The 17,252-nt window shown below is 44.8% G+C and overlaps 1 pseudogene; it reads right to left on the bottom strand.

Moving 5' to 3' along the window:
• Nucleotides 1-4,376: 4,376 nt before the first annotated feature.
• LOC147445350 (uncharacterized) lies at nucleotides 4,377-8,367 on the bottom strand (annotated as a pseudogene).
• Between the last annotated feature and the right edge of the window lie 8,885 nt (nucleotides 8,368-17,252).

Raw genomic sequence — 17,252 nt, 5'->3', positions numbered from 1 at the left:
AACATACAACATTAGGATGATGAATTTCCCATCTCCCAAATTCTTCGTGTAGACGCAGTGATCCGAGTTGCATCTTGTGAATCCATGATCCAACATCCATCGATCAAACTTCAAGTACCATTGTCTTGATGCTTGTTTTAAACCATACAAGCTCTTGATTAATCTGCAAACCATTTTCTCCTTACCTTTTACTTCATACCCCTTTGGTTGAAGCATGTAGATTTCCTTCTCTAAGTCACCGACCGTGAGGGAATGCCGTATTTACATCCATTTGCTCGAGATTTAGATCATGAGCAGCCACAAGGCTTAAGACAAGACTAATTGAGTTCATTTTTACAACAGGAGAAAATATTTCATTGAAATCAATACCTTTATTTTGAGAAAAACCTTTTACCACAAGCCTAGACTTGTACCTTTTCTTCCCACCTTCTTCTTCCTTCACCTTGTACACCCATTTGTTTTGAAGTGCCCGCTTACCTTTAGACAACTCAACCAATTCCCATGTTTGGTTGCGATGTAGTGAGTCCATCTCCACTTGCATGCTCTTCGTCCATTCTTCTTTGAATTTATGTTGCATAGCTTCTTCGTATGATTCCGGCTCTCCAGAATCTGAGACCAAGAGATGGTTGAAGGAAGAAACAAACCTTTCTGGAGGTCTACTTGCTCTTGTAGATCTTCGGGGAATAGGTTGAGGCTCCTCATGTGGTTGACGTTGTTGCACATTGTCACCGTTTGCAATCCTTGAGTCTTCACCATCCTCAAGTTCCATGTACTCATCACCTGTTTTTTTTGTTTAATTTCTTTCCAAGTAATCTTTGTACATATTTTGTTCGTTAAAAATTACATCCCTACTCCTTAAGATTTTACCATCTTCAGGATTCCATAGGCGATACCCAAAGTCACCTTCTCCATAGCCAATGAAGAAACACTTTTTGGACTTTGCATCTAGCTTTGATCTTAGGCTTCTATCTATGTGCATGAAAGCCTCACACCCAAACACTTTGAGAAATGCATAATTCACCGGTTTACCTGTTCATGCCTCTTCTGAAACTCCCCCATCGAATGCCGTTGAGGGTGACCGATTGATTAAGTACACAGACATACTTACAGCTTCCGCCCAAAGCTCAAGCGATAGGCTTGCATGTAGCCGCATCCTTCGTGCTCGCTCCATGATTGTCCTGTTCATCCTTTCCGAAGTCCCATTTTTTTGAGGTGTTCTTGAGGTTATCCTTTGGCTCCGAATACCATTGCTAGAACAAAAGCTTTCAAAAGCTTGGCTACAATCTTCGCCTCCATTGTCGGATCTGAGGCATTTAACCTTGGTACCTGTTTCATTCTCCACAAAGGCTTTCCACCTTTGAAATATGGAAAATACATCGGACTTATTCTTCATGACATAAACCCATGTTTTTCTAGTTGCATCATCTATAAATGTTACATAGTAGAATGAGCCACCAAGTGATGGTGTACTTGCAGGACCCCAAACATCAGAATGAACCAACTCAAGTTTTTTATTTTTTCTTTCATTTCCTGATTTTTGAAATTTCACCCTCTTTTTTTTACCATAAACACAATCTTCACAGAACTCTAAGTCCACTTCTTTCAAACCTGGTAGAAACTTCTTTGTTTGAAGGATTTGCATTCCTTTGGCACTCATATGCCCAAGATGGTAGTGCCACACCGCACTGTCAACTTTTGTAGTTGCTGCACAAGCTGAAGGTTGCGTGCTAATAGTACACAAGTGTACCGAACTTTTCTCCTTTGGCAACCACCAAAGATCCCTTAGAGATCTTCCACCATTTGTTTCTGAATGCAATGTTGTGACCTTCATCGTCTAATTGTCCTGTAGAGATAAAATTTTTGCGAAGAGAAGGAACATGCCTAACATCTTTAAGCTTCCATTCATTTCCGTTAGCAGTTTTGACAGAAACTGTACCTTTGCCGACAATCCCACAAGCTTCATCATCTCCCAAGTATACATACCCAAAATTACCAATGTTGCTTGTGTGGTGTCGCATAGAATGAAGCACCAGAATCTACTATCCAAGAATTAGACACATTGTCTAATGAGAGAATTAGAGCATCTTGCTCCACTTTACCTGCCACATTGGCCTCCGATGTTGGCTTGTTGTCTTGAGACTCTGACTCCTTCTTCTTCTTGGACCAGCAATCCTTCTTGACGTGGCCCTTCTTGCCGCAGTTCCAACATTCAAGAACTGACTTTGTGCGTGACTTGCTCCACCTTGAGCGATCACGACCCTTTTGGTTTTTGAACCTCTCCTTAGGCCTTCCTCTTGTTTCTACTGACAGTGCGGCACTTGATGATTCTCCTGTGCTTCTCCTTCGTATTTCCTCGCTTAGGAGAACATCCACAACATCATCAAACTTAAGAGTATTTGTGCTAGAAATAGATTTACTTACAGCCATCACAAGGCTGTCCCAACTATCCGATAGAGATGATAGTATAAGGAAAGCTCGCACTTCGTCATCAAAATTGATTTTCACCGATCGAAGTTGACTTATGTTTGTGTTAAAGTCATTTAGGTGTTCTGCAACTGAACCATTCTCTGTCATCTTTAGATTGAACAAGCGCTTCATAAGAAATACCTTATTGGATGCCGATGGTTTCTCATAGAAGTCGTCAAGTGACGTCATCAAGTCCTCCGTCGTCTTCATCTCCGAAACATTGAAGGCCACCGTTGACGCTAAGCTTAACCAGATTTTTCTCAGTGCCTTTCGATCAAGGACAATCCATGCTTCATCTGCCATTGTTGCGGGCTTCTTTGCAAGACCACCTAGTGGCAAATAGGGATCCTTCTGGTAGAGATAGTCTTCAATCTGCATCTTCCAAAGTTGGTAGTTTTTGCCATTGAACTTCTCAATCTTGAGCTTCCCTTACTCCGCCATAACTCCCACTCAATTCAAGGAATCCTTTCCTTGGGATAGTTTAGCTACGAGCAAACCTTGCTCTGATACCAGTTGTTAGGAAATAAGACGTAGCTAAATAGATAATTGAGTAGATTACTTAATGGAGAGAGAAAAATTTACATACACGAGATTATAGAGTAGAGAGAGAGAGAGAGAGTACACACAATATACATGGTTCACCCAATGTGGGTTACGTCCACGGGAAAGCAGCCACTCAATGGCTTTAGTACTTCAAAACAAGAAGTAGTTTACAAAGGGATTATACCCTTAATGGAGCTCCCGCCTTGCTTCACTCTCACCACCTCACACTCACCTTATTACATCAACTTCACACTCTGAAATGTGTGTAGAAATGGCCTCCTTTTATAGGCCAAAAGGGCTGCCCTCTCTCATGAGAGGCAGCCATGTGTAGCCACCCTTGTGTAGATAAGTCCAAATCGGACCCTTCAATCCGCCCATGTGTGGCCGCCCTTGAGAAGACAAGTCTGCTTTAGAATTCGCCCCCCGGCTATTGAATTCGGCCATCGGCCACCGGCCATTGACTTCCGACCACCGGCCACCGGCCATTGACTACCGGCCACGGGCCAACAAACCGGTTGTCTTCCGACCACTTTCCGGCCGTCGTCCGGCCATAATATTCCGGCAAAAAAGGAATATTTCGGCGAAGCAAAAAAAAAAAAGTCTCGGGGGCTTCTGCCTCAGAGGCCCTTAAAGTTGCCTCTGATTCTTGGCCGTGAAAATTTTGGCTTCCAGTGAGTGATTTTCCTTCACACACGATGGCTTCTCCTCATAATGGGGGTCTTACAAATGTGCGCTTTTACCACAGAAAATTAGAAGGGGTAAATCAGGCTCCATACTTATCATGAATGTGAGACCTCGCCCACATGAAGAATCAATCCTATACCACTAAGAAGCCACTATTGCTGTTGAGCACGTGCCGAAAACAATTTGCAATCTCAGTCAATGCCGATGCAATGAAGTTGTAAACGCTTGCACTTCATTGCCAAGCCACCTTATCCTACAAGAAAATCCAAAACTGTACCCCCAACCTTTGTGAAGGTACCCAACAACCACCTATTTATGATAGCACAAACATTAGTGGAAATTTCAATGGCAAAAACTGAGCATAGAAGTTTCCTCCTCGCCTTACTAAGCAAAGAACTTGCTTTTCTCCACTCCATGCCAAAATGGTGCTCCAAGGGCATCTGGTGTCCATGGTAGGTCCTGTAGTGGCTCCTAGATCATGTCACTATCAAACTCAAACCCATCATTTTTTGCTGCCACATCTCCTGCCTGACGATTATATAATGGAATCGTTGAAATCCCTTCAACTTTATGTGTGAACATGTCCAACAGCAATGTCTCGACCTACAATATATATGGTTATAGTTTAAAATAAAAACACACCAATATCTACCAACCATGAAATTTGTGGAGAAATGGTTGAGAACTTATCGGATCTATGAAGTCATCTATCACAACATATGTGCGTGACACCATCTCGGGAAAAATGCTGCAAAGATGGAAAAAATCACACAAGCATGCCTCCTTGGTGATGAGTGCCAAGTGGTCTGCTCGACACGTTGGAAAGGGGAAAATGGGAAAACACCCAGCACACTCAGTAAATGCCTCTCTATAGCCTAGTGATTCCACAGCACCCCTATCCCACTAGCAAACACACACCTCGATACACAATCTGCAAACGACTATTTCTCGTGCATGGACTTGAACATCCCCGACTGCACATAGCCAACCTCCCTGCATGCAATCGTAGCTCTTATCCTCAACCCTTCACGACACACCATACACTCACATATAAGTAGTCCCGATACCCTCAGACACCCTAAGGTCATTGGTAGCCAGGTACCCTCCCACAAGCTAGTATATGCTCTTTTGCACACACGATGTCCGCATCTATCACACTCACATATGAGATAATACAATAGATAATGAAGGTGAAGGGATAGCTAATACAGAGAAAAGAGAGAAAACTCGTCTATGATGAAATTGAAATTCAATAGAGTCTTTTACAAGCGATGGTGTAGCTTTCGACATTGCTACACATGTTTGGCTCAATCCACTTGCGATCCATAGCTGCACCCAACCATTTCTCTTCATGCAGTCCCGGTTTGTAACTCGGCCTGATTCCCTTTAGTTTCAGTAGCGTCTTCAACTCCTTCTCATAGCAAGCTATGCTCCTCGAGCCCTGGTGGCCACACCTTTGCACACTAATTATCCTCAACCTGCTCCCGGATCCACAAAGCTTCCCATGCTTTGGGCAGCACAACTTCGAATAGTTTCCCCCACCTTTCAATGTGCTTGCTGCAATCACAGGCTCCCACCCTTAATTTGCAGCTGGCTGAAGACCCTTTAATAAACTTGCACAACCTGAGTATTAGCCTGTGGTTATACTCTCATGTACCCGAGGACTCTAACCCTTCGAGTCCGCCTCCTTGCAATGCTTGGTTTTTCCACTCTCTAGCTCTTCTCCCATGCACTCGGCACTCCTTGGCTTTGTATACGGCACCCCTCAGCACCCTCTGATTGTTAGGCTACTGAGCAAAACAACCTCTTGTATTGGCCCTCTTGGCCCTGCACAACCGCCTTCACTCCCTATCTGTAGCACTCGGTGCCCCTCTTTGCAGCCTTATGCAACCTACTATCACCCTGCAGCAGCTAGCGGCCCTCCTGTGCTCTCCCCAAGGGCAGCTCTTCACCTAGACATTGGCCGCCCCTCAGAGCCCTTTGCAACCTGCAAACTGACTACCTTATACTCCCATGCATAGATAATTCTGCACAGCTGGTGTACCTCCTCCTTGTCAATGCTCCTCAAGGTCTCTCAAGGATGACCCATGGCAGCCCCTGTCTTGCTCCTCCAGGTTGCGGGCTTGCCCACCTGGCCACCTTCCTCTTACTCAGCCCATGCAGCTCGCTCTCTTGCTTCTACGGTCTCCTACAGCCGCGCTCGATCATGGCCCCTCAATGCCATGCTATGTTGGTTGCCCTTCAATATGGTCGCACTCTCTCCGGCCTGCTCTTCCCAAGGGCAGCTCTGCTCATGCGCCAACCATACATCCGGATCTCCTTTCTTGGCATGTGCTCTTCTCCATCCACATGGCGTCGACACCCCATGCAATCTGTAGTGTGCTGCGGTCGGGCCACCCCGTATTCATTTTTTTAAAGGTTTTTTAGCCAAAAAAAAAACCCTCAAACTTGGCCTTGTTACACACGCCCGCCATGGTCAACTTGAATGGGGAATATTAGAAGAACTGTTGCTCAGCTTCCTATGGCAATGCTTGCCCGCCGATCTCACACCACATGATGCCCGTAAAACAAACTCCTCTTGTACTGTCCACGGTCATTGGCCAACAATCGGATATAGTTCTTTGCACACTAGATCTCTGACCAAAAGCACCACGTCGAGAGTGGTATGATTGCTATGTCACCCAATTGAAGATTTGACAAATAACGACCTTCACGCTTGCAAAAAGCTTTGAACTTGTCCAACTTGAGCACCCGTCCTGCATACACCATGACACCACTACTTGATGATACCAATTAAGAGCCACATATGGCATACACATCCCAATCACATTTGCTGTAATCTGCATCTAGCACATGTTCAAGCATTCCCCCATCATGCTACTGATTGCCACACACCTGCTATTGGCTTCTTCCTGGGTCGACCAAATCTGGCTACACCATCATGGCCCACCCCCTTGTTGAGCATTCATGCTGAACCATAGTATTATTTAGGTATTAGAAAACTGCATAAGAAGCGAGAACATGATAGCATATTAAGAGGCTATATGTAGCAGAATTGTATAGATAGATAGAGAGGGAGATCGTATCAGCTGCATAAACCCCCCGGATCAAATGGAAAGCCTCGAGCTTTCCCAAGTGTGATGCAAACTCCACTGGGATTGAGCACAGCCATGCGTCCATAGTACATGCATAATCAACCTTTTTTTTGCACCTGTAAACCCAAAAACAAGCCTCTCGTGTAGCTTGGCATAGCATCGATCTTCAATTCCCTGTATCCATATGCCGGCTTCATATACAAAACAAGCCTGTAAACCAACCTCTGAAGCATCTCCACCATACACCATGATTGTCTCACCTGCTAGAGAACTCTCCATGGCATACCTCTTATCACGAGAGCTTTGCAAACCGTGCAAAACTACATGTAAAGCAGCTTTCAAAAGCATGTCCATTAATCGCATAACACCCACCTTTGGCAACCTATCTTCCACTAGCACTACTTCTTGGAGAACCAAGCCTACCTGCTTCTCAAGCATACCCTTTGTTGTAGGTCCTTCAAATGGCACACACTCTATACTTGACTCACCATTCCGATCTTCATCCATTGTAGCCTGTGATGCTTCATCTTCAACCACTTCATGCGAGAGCAAATCGGATTGCTCGATTACCTTTGCCTGCTCTTCAAGGACTTCTTCTACGACCATATCATCTGCTAAGCAAAAGAGAAAGTGATGATCTATTACCTCGCTCTCTGGTATGTTGACATCGTCCACCCCCTCTGGAATGCATTGCCGCTCTTCAACAAAATCGGTAGGGCAAGGTTGCCCAACCCCTTGGCTAGCTTCTTTCTGCACAGCTTCGACCATCGCTTTGCCAACATCTTCAAATGTATCCTATGATCCCTGATCCCTAGCTTCATTTGATTTTTCATGCATACACACTTCGACCAAGACCGCATCACTGCTAGCCGGGCTAACAGACTCTTGTACAAGAGCATACCAAACTAGAGGTACAAATTGAAATGAATGACCAAAATGGCTTACCGATGGCAAAGCCGCTACCTCTTTGACGCTTGAACTCCCCTTTCGCTTCATGGAATGACGCAACTCCGTTGTCGAGCTATATCCATAGTCTCTCGGCTTCAACAAACCCATCTCCAGCTTCTTCTTTGCTTTCCTGCTCTTTGCCTTGGCTAAGGAAACAGCATCTGTCTAACTTTCCATATCGGCAAGCTCGACCTTCTCTCTAATCTTTGGATGTAGACACTCCAAAAACCTCCTAACTTGAAGTAGTCGTTGCCTCGATATTGTGTAGCAGCTTCTAATTGCGGCCAAATATCTTCAAATTGCTTTAAAAAGGTTGTAAACTCACCACTTACATAGATTGCTTCAAAACCTTCATTTTTGCATCCAATTTTGCAGGCAAAATTCTCTGCTTGAAGTCTTGGATCAACCGGACTCGAACCACCTTCCATGATTTCCGATCAAGAACTTCCAACCCCTCAAACCAAGCTTTGGGTTTCCCTCGCATCACCAGCACAGCCATTGACTTGGCTTCGTCAGTCACCATCCGCATCGACAACATCCAGAGCTCCACATCTGACATCCAATCTTCAGCATCTTGCTCACCTGAGAACACTAACTCACAATCTGGCATCATGTTATTGAACTAAGACATCCCTTGAGCGATCAGTGTGATCCTCCGTGGGGGCACCACAAGATGGAAAGGGGGAAATGGGAAAACACCCATCACACTCAGTAAGTGCCTCCTATAGCCCAGTGTTTCCACAACACCCCTATCCACTAGCAAACACACACCTCAATACACAATCTGCAAATGACTATTTCTCGTGCATAGACTTGAACATCCCCGACTACCCATACCCAACCTCCCCACATGCAATCATAGCTCTTATCCTCAACCCTTCATAACACACCATACACTCATATATAAGTAGTCCCGATACCCTCAGACACCTTAAGGTCATTGGTAGACAAGTACTCTCCCACAAGCTAGTATATGCTCTTTTGCACACACGATGTTCGCGTATATCACACTCACATATGAGATAATACAATAGATGATGAAGGTGCAGGAATAGCTAATAGAGAGAAAAGAGAGAAAACTCGTCTATGATGAGTTTGAAATTCAATAGAGTCTTTTACAAACGATGGTGTAGCTTTCGACATTGCTACACATGTTTGGCTCAATCCACTTGCGATCCATAGTGGGCTTGGGTATTGGTAGGTTGCACCCAACCATTTCTCGTCATGCAGTCATGGTTTGTAACTCGGCCTGATTCCCTTTAGTTTTGGAAGCATCTTCAACTCCTTCTCATGGCAAGCTATGATCCTCGAGCCTTGGTGGCCACACCTTTGCACAGAAATTATCCTCAACCTGCTCACGGATCCACAAAGCTTCCCATGCTTTGGGCAGCACAACTTCGAATAGTTTCTCCCACCTTTCAACGTGCTTGCTGCAATCACAGGCTGCCACCCTTAATTTGCATTTGGATGAATACCCTTCAATAAACTTGCACAACCTGAGTATTAGCCTGCGGTCATACTCTCATGTACCCGAGGACTCTAACCCTTTGAGTCCGCCTCCTTGCAATGCTTGGTTTTTCCACTCTCTAGCTCTTCTCCCATGCACTCGGCGCTCCTTGGCTTTGCATACGGCACCCCTCAGCACCCTATGATTGCTAGGCTACTGAGAAAAGAAACCTCTTGTATTGGCCCTCTCGGCCTTGCACATCCGCATTCACTCCCTATATGTAGCACTCGGTGCCCCTCTTTGCAGCCTTATGGAACGGACCATCACCCTGCAGCAGCAGCTAGCAGCCCTCCTGTGCTCTCCCCAAGGGCAGCTCTTCACCTCGACATCGGCCGCCCCTCAAAGCCCTTTGCAGCCTGCAACTGGCTACCTTATACTCCCATGCATGGATAATTCTGCAGCTGGTGTACCTCCTCCTTGCCAAAGCTCCTCAAGGTCTCTCAAGGATGACCCATGGCGGCCCCTCTCTTGCTCCTCCAGGTTGCGGCCTTGCCCACCTGGACACCTTCCTCTTACTCAGCCCCTGCAGCTTGCTTTCTTGCTCCTGCAGCCGCCCTCGATCATGGCCCCTCAATGCCATGCTATGCTGGCTGCCCTTCAATATGGTCGCCCTCTCTCCGGCCTGCTCTTCCCAAGGGTAGCTCTGCTCATGCGCCAACCATACATCTGGCTCTTCTTTCTTGGCACGTGCTCTTCTCCATCCACATGGCGTCACCACCCCATCCAATTTGCAGTGTGCTGCAGTAGCGCCACCCCGTATTCAATTTTTTTAAGGTTTTTTAGCCAAAAAAAAACCCTCAAACTTGGCCTCGTTACACACGCCCGCCATGGTCGACTTGAATGGATGATATTAAAAGAAATTCTGCTCAGCTTCCTATGGCAATGCTCGCCCACCGATCTCACACCACATGATGCTCGTAAAAAAGGCTCCTCTTGTACTGTCCACGGTCGCTGGCCAACAATCGGCTATAGTTCTTTGCACACTAGATCTCTCACCAAAAGCACCACATAAAGAGTGGTATGATTGCTATGTCACCCAATTAAAGAGTTGACAAATAACAACCTTCAAGCTCGCAAAAAGCTTCGAACTTGCGCAGCTTGAGCACCGGTCCTACGTACACCATGACACCATCACTTGATAATACCAATTAAGAGCCACATCTGGCATACACATCCCAATCACATTTGCCACAATCTGCATCTAGCACTTGTTTAAGCATTCCCCCATCATGCTACTGATTGCCACACACCTGCTATTGGCTTCTCCCTGGGTCGACCAAATCTGGCTGCACCAACGCCACGACTACTATGCCATCCGGTAGTAAAAAGTTTGTAGCTAGGGTGAACACACTCGCAACAAGCTCAGTAGAGAATACATTCAATTGAGGTATGCCACCAATGCCGAGTTCAAGTTTGCAATGTGTTGAAAGGTTTGTCCACACAAGTCACACCCCTAGAACCCGCTGATCACGCTCATTTTGTCGGAGTGTGAGAGAGACCCAATTAAGCGTTTGATGACTCAAGCGCTCCTGCAATACAAAATACCATGCAAAAGAAGATTGATTGAGTGCTTATCAAGTTCAAAATTGACATTAGATGCCAAAGTGCCATAAACTTACTCAAAAGAGTTTTTTGGATCCATGAGTGCCTTCCATAGATGGTATAGATCCATGAGTGCCTTCCATAGATGGTATGAGTGCCATAGATGTACTGGGACTACTCTAACACTTATAATTTCTACCATTTTTGAGTCAAAGTGAGCGAAAACCGTTGTCAGGAGTTTTTTGGAGCAAGGGATTGTGCATATGTACATACACAATATGCATGGTGCATCAAATAAAGGATTGCCCATTTTCCTTAGCCAGGTGGTTACGTGGGGCCCACATGTGTACAGGTAGGACACCATGTACTTAGTGCATCGATTTTCACTATTACCAGTACCAGTGTGTTTTTTCTACAATAATGAGGAGTTGGTAGCGCGTAAAACTTCTCGAGGAAGCTATCCGCGGGCCGACGACATGAGGTAAGCAGGTGCGTTAGATGGCATCTAGTGGCGTCAGGAGGCCGAACGGGGTCAATACTTGCACGTGGATGAGTACGGACACAACATGGATGTTTTCTTGTGATAATTATGCAAAAAGGTCATCATGAGGACCATATTTTGGGGCCACTTCACATGGTGGCGGGATGCATTATTGGAAAAATTTGAGTGCCAGGTGTGCGCATGGATGCAGCAGGGTGACAACTATGCACTGCGAGGTCAGCTTTTGGCCTGTTCGGGGTCCGTTTGAGGTCATCTAAAAGGCCAAGGGTGCCCAAGTAAAAACGCTAAGTGTGGGAACTAAAAAAACAGAGAGAAGACCATAAAAAATGTGGAGAAGAGAGGAGGAACTGCCGCAACTGTGTTTTTGGGGTTTTTGGAACCTGTTTTAGCCGTAAACTGCTCATCCGAGGTCGGATTTGAGCACTTTGACATTGTAGATTGGGGTTTTGGGCCGTTCAGGACGTGATGGCACTATCCATTTTCCCAAATTTCTCATTGTTTCTCTGCTGTTTTGGCTGTGTAAGTTTCTCCTATGAGCGAATCTTCTGCTCCAGTAATTTGTGATTGTATCTGGCATATTTTTCCCATACTGTGTGAGATATTTGCCCCCTTGGTGTTGGCCCAAGCTCATTTGTATCTAAATATCAGAAGTTCTCCTCTTTTGAGCTGAATTTTTTGGGTGTGTGTGTGTGTGTCTCTCTGTGTGGAGTGGGCAAACGGATAGTCTCTCTCCTCTCACTCCATAGGTGTGTTCCCTGTCTCGGCCAGGTGTGTTGTGTAAGCCGAGTGGTGCCCCATAGTGTGTGTGTGTGTATCTTCCCAAGAGTGTGTGCCGGGTCATTATAGAGGCGTTTTGTGTGTCTCCATCCCGCTCACATACTTTTGGTTCCGCCACGGAGGATCTTCTTCGAGTACCTTCTGCTTCGAGCTTCGAGCTTCGAGCTTCGAGCTTCGAGATTCGGGCTTACAGGTTGCAGGTTAATGCAAGTTGCAGATTACAGGTTACAGGTTACATGTTTCAGGGACAGGTATAGGTACAGGTATAGGTGATTCACACAGGTACAAGTAGCTGGAGTACAGTGATATACTAGCAGTGATGTCACTTGCAGTTGTTGTGGGTATGCATCACTTAGCGCCTATTTGAGCGCATTGTCTACTGGATTGTATGTTACTTGTGGAAACTACCATTGTACGCCTTTGTGGAGCCATACTTGGTTTTATTTGGCAGTCCTAGCCATTTCTGAGACTTGGTCTGGAAGATAGTCATTTCTAAGACTTGACTATACGCGATTTGCATTAGCCTTCGTGTGAGGGTCGATAGTGTGAGGTTTTATTGAGCTGGGGGATTCTTAAATGTGGATATCCTTTCGGTGATACAGGTAGCTAGAGCATCCTTTTTGTGACCTCGCCATAGGCTATGTATTAGTGATTCCTATTTGATGCTCGGGTTCTATTGTTGGCAGTTTATGCATACATATACAATCTATATTTTGGGTTCACACTGCTCTACTTTTGGGGAAACTCTGCCAAAATTTTTCCAAATTGTGATGGCTGGTTTTTTGGTCTTTTGAGCCATTTATGTTGTTATGATGCTGAAATTTTGGCAAAATCAGAGGATAAGACAGGTGTGCTTTCCTGGGAGCTGCATGGTTGACTTTAATGGATGATCAAAATGGACCTCAATTCACTCCTTTTCATTTAACTCAAAGAATCCAGATAAATGTTCATGTGTCCAGGAAGATTTTTTTCCAGCAGCGTATAGTCTTTATGTTCGGGCCAAGAAGATTACGAGAGATCCTGGAATGTCCTTTGCCTGTTGTAATTCCGATGATTAACTATGAAAACTCATTTGATGTGCATGTGTTTTTCCTTATCTAAAGTTGAGCTCCATTGAAGTTTCTGGGAACTGAGTCAGTCAAAAGTTTTGGGTTATTGCACATGTGTTCGAAGGGGTTCTCAAAGAATTGAAACTTGGGTAGCCATGGCTTTCTCTTATCCGGAGTTTCGTGGAAGACTTTTTGGAAAATATGGAGGTTACTTGCATTAGCAACCAGATTCATGACCCTGCGCAAATGTTACGTCTTCTCCAAATCTGTTTGAAGAGTGATGCACGAGTTTGGTCCAAAGCATTTGAAGAGGAGTTGTGTCTGGATGATCCACCTGTAAGATTGAGTTGGGACAATCTAAGGCATGGATTGCAAACTGAGTTTGTGAAGATAGAAGATCCTGACAAAGTGTGGCAAGAAGTACAGGCTTTAGTGCAAAAGGAAGGTGAGCTAGTAGATGCGTACATACGTAAGTTCTCATTGGCATGGGAGAGGATGTGCAAGGCCTTAGCACCACAGGTACCCCCACCTGACATGATGAAGAAGGACAGGTTCTTGGCTAGTCTTTGGGAGAATATACATTGGAGAGTGGAGCTAAAGAAGCGTAGGACATATGAAGATGCACTAGAGGTAGCAAGGAACAAAGAGTGGAAGCTGAGGAAAATGAGCCAGTTATGGGTGGAGTCTTTACCCAATGAGGTCTGAATTTCAGCCTATGGATTCTTTACAAGGTCGCATGTCAGGGGTTCATCATGAACCGGTGGTTTCTGTTACTCCTCAAGTTATGCCAGCAGTGGTCACTACATCAGTGCAAGATGATGGGTTAAGGCAAGACATGAGGCAAGTGGTAGATTTGATGAAAAATGTCATCCTAAACATGCTAGGTCAAGTGGGAAATAATCGAGATCGAGGGAGGTTTTCAAATCATCCAGGAGGTGAAGAAAGACCTAAGAATGGTGTTGGTTAAAGCAATGGTAGGTTCTGGAGGCAGACGCCCACATGTTATAATTGCGGAGAGTTGGACCACATCAGCCCGCAATGTGATAAGCCACCAAGGATGGGGAGAGACATGTATCCATTGCCAAGACAGGTGCTAACTAGGTCCAATGATTATGGCATCGAAATTAAGGGAGATGAAGGAACCAGTGGATTAACCCAGGAGGAAAAGGGAAAGACAAAAGTGATAAGTGTAGTTACCTTGGAGAAGGCATCAAAGCTAGAGGATACATTAGTGATGCCTATTGGGAAGAGGATCACAGAGAAAAAGGAAGGAAGAAGTGCCCCAGGTCCTAGCAAGAAGAAAGGAAAGAGCCATGAAGGCGAGGATGTCAAGGCCAAGAGGAAAAGAAGGGCTCGTCGCAAGTTTCATGTTTCAGATTTTTCACTAGGGGATGGGCAATTAAGCTATGACTTGAAGGAGGATCTGACAAGCAGAAAGGCAGATGTTACTTTTGGGCAGATTATAGAGATGGTGCCAAAGTTAAAGTGACAGTGGAAGAGGATGGTTAACCCAATGGAGAAAGAGCCAGAGAGAGGTTCAGTGAAGGTGTTGGCGATGGATGAGCTACCAGACATTTGTCCAATAGTAGATGTGTGGCACAAAAGAAAAAATTTGGGACAAGGTTATGTGGATGGTGGAGCCCAAATATGTGTTATAACACACTCATGCGTTGAGAAGATGGGTCTTACAGTGATAGGGGTGTCAGGCTTCCGGATCAGATTGGCAAACCATCAGAAAGTAAAATGTTTGGGTGTTCTAAAGAGCTTAGAAGTGGAAGCATATGATGCAAAGGCATATCCTATTATACTGGGCAGACCATGGTTACGTGCAGTGGGAGCTGTTCAAGATTGGAGACGTGGTGCGATTAGCCTCTATGGAAAGACAGGTGCCAAGAAGCTATATAATATGGACACAAGGAAACGATTGGAGGAGATTTATGAAGATGAGGATGAGTCTAGTGATGAAGACTATTCCACGATGACAGATGAGGACAGTGATAGCACTACTATCAGTGATGAGGATGTTGATGTTGCATTTGTTTTGATGGACAAAGAAATCCAGGAGGCTGGTTTAGTTGCATTTGCAAATGAGGTTGAAGATGAAAGTGAAGGGCCTTATGAAGTGATTGAAGGGCTGATGCAAACCAAGGTTGAGTTGTCAAAGAAGCACGAATTGATGACACAAATGATCAGTGGAGACCTTTCAGCTATGGAGAAGGAGATATATCTGCACATGCTAGCTAGTTTTCCTGATTTGTTCATTACTTCATATGAAGAGATCAGAGGGTTCAAGGGCCAAGAGATGCCTATAGAGCTAAAAGAAGGTGCTAAGCCAGTGCGGAAAAGGCTAAGAAGGATGGGTCAAGAGCAAATGGAAGCCTTGCAAGAAGAGGTGGACAAGTTATTGAAGGCAGGGTTCATAGTCCCTATGGAGACCACAGAATGGGTGAGTCCAGTAGTAGTCAGTGCAAAGAAGGATGGGAAGTGGAGAATTTGTGTATATTTTAAACCCTTAAATGCAGCCACTAAGAAGAACCCATATCCTCTTCCATTCATTGATCAGATCTTGGATTCAGTGTGGCAGGTTATGAGAGGTACAGTGTGTGTGATGGTTTTTCAGGCTATTTTCAATTGAATATTTCTCTTAAAGACCGCACAAAGACAACTTTTATTACGCCATGGGGCTGCTATTGCTACACGGTATTGCCATTTGGGTTGTCAAATGGACCATCTTTCTATCAAGAGAGAACAAATTGGGTATTGGAACCTTTCATTGGTAGTTGTGTTAAAGCTTTTATGGATGACTTATGTGTATACAGTAGTAGGGCTGAGCACCATGAGAAGCTGAAAATGGTATTGACTCGATATGATGAATGTGGAGGACAACTAAATCCCAAGAAATGTCATCTAGCACAGCCAAGGGTGAAGTTATTGGGCCATATGGTGTCAGAAAATGGCATTGAGGCTGATCCAGATAAGGTTAAGTCTATTATTCTTCTTCGATCACCTACGATTACGAATCAATTCGCAACCTTTATACACAAAGTGAAGTACATGGCACTGTTTATTCCATTGTCTTCGCAGCTTCTTTATCCAAAGCATGATCCATTGCAATGGGATGACAAGTGTGAAGAAGTGTTTCAATAGGTGAAAGAGGTGTTAGGGGGGTTGTCAGCCATGCAGGCTCCTGATTGGGAGAAAGTGTTTTATGTAAATCCATCAGTAGGGGATGATGCCATTGGAGCCATGCTATTGCAAAAGGGGAAGGGCAGCCGAGTGTATGAGGCCAGTGTATTGTGCAAGCCGAGTGAAGTTGGTAGCGGAGAGAAAGTTCTCGGAAGTAGAGCTAGTGATGGCAAGTAATATTTGCTTGTCGACGATTTCTTCATTACTTGCTACCATGACCTTTTGTTTTCTTGACGAGTTATGCCTTTTTGCCACAGTTAATTAATGGCACTAACATGTCAAATGTGATGAAGAAATGGGTAATTGAGATGCAAGAGTTTGAGTTCTCTTTTCTAGTGGAAGACAATACAAGGGCTACCCTAGCTGATTTGTTGACCTACAAGGAGAATCCCCTTATTGTTAAGGAAGAGGTGGTAACAAAGGTAGTTGAAGAAGTGCCACAGATCAACAATGCACATGTTTTGTTCTTTGATGGCTCATACAGAAAGAGCCATGATGCAGCTTCAGGGGGTATAGCACTTTATGATCCAGAGGGGAAGCTAGTATGCAAGAGAGGGTTCAAATTGGATGCTCATATGGGGTTAGAAGGTTGAGCATAAAAGGTGATACCTTGTTAGTTGTGAAGCAAGTGCTGGGTGTGTGGAAGATCAAGAACACCTCATTGAAGGAAATGTGCTTCAGAATTAAAGGCCTATTAAAAAAGTTTGAGGCGTGGAGCATAAGACACATTGAACGTGCTCTAAATGGAGAGGCACATGAAGCATCTCAAAGCATGATTGGGGAGCTATTTGTGTTGAGGACCACTTTACCTCTTTATCATGGCCGGGAAAGTTTGGCTCAAGAAGAGGAGTTTTTGCTAACAGGAATCATTCCAAAGGAGATTCAGAAGTCTAAGAAGTATGGTTTTGTGCGTAGAGCATACAGGTACAAATTGATTGGTGATGTCTTATACA

The sequence above is a fragment of the Adiantum capillus-veneris genome, chromosome 12, assembly GCF_014529385.1.
Source record: "Adiantum capillus-veneris isolate H3 chromosome 12, ASM1452938v2, whole genome shotgun sequence".
Taxonomy (NCBI): domain Eukaryota; kingdom Viridiplantae; phylum Streptophyta; class Polypodiopsida; order Polypodiales; family Pteridaceae; genus Adiantum; species Adiantum capillus-veneris.
Note: the sequence above shows the minus strand (reverse complement) of the source record. Positions and strands in the feature narration are given on the sequence as shown.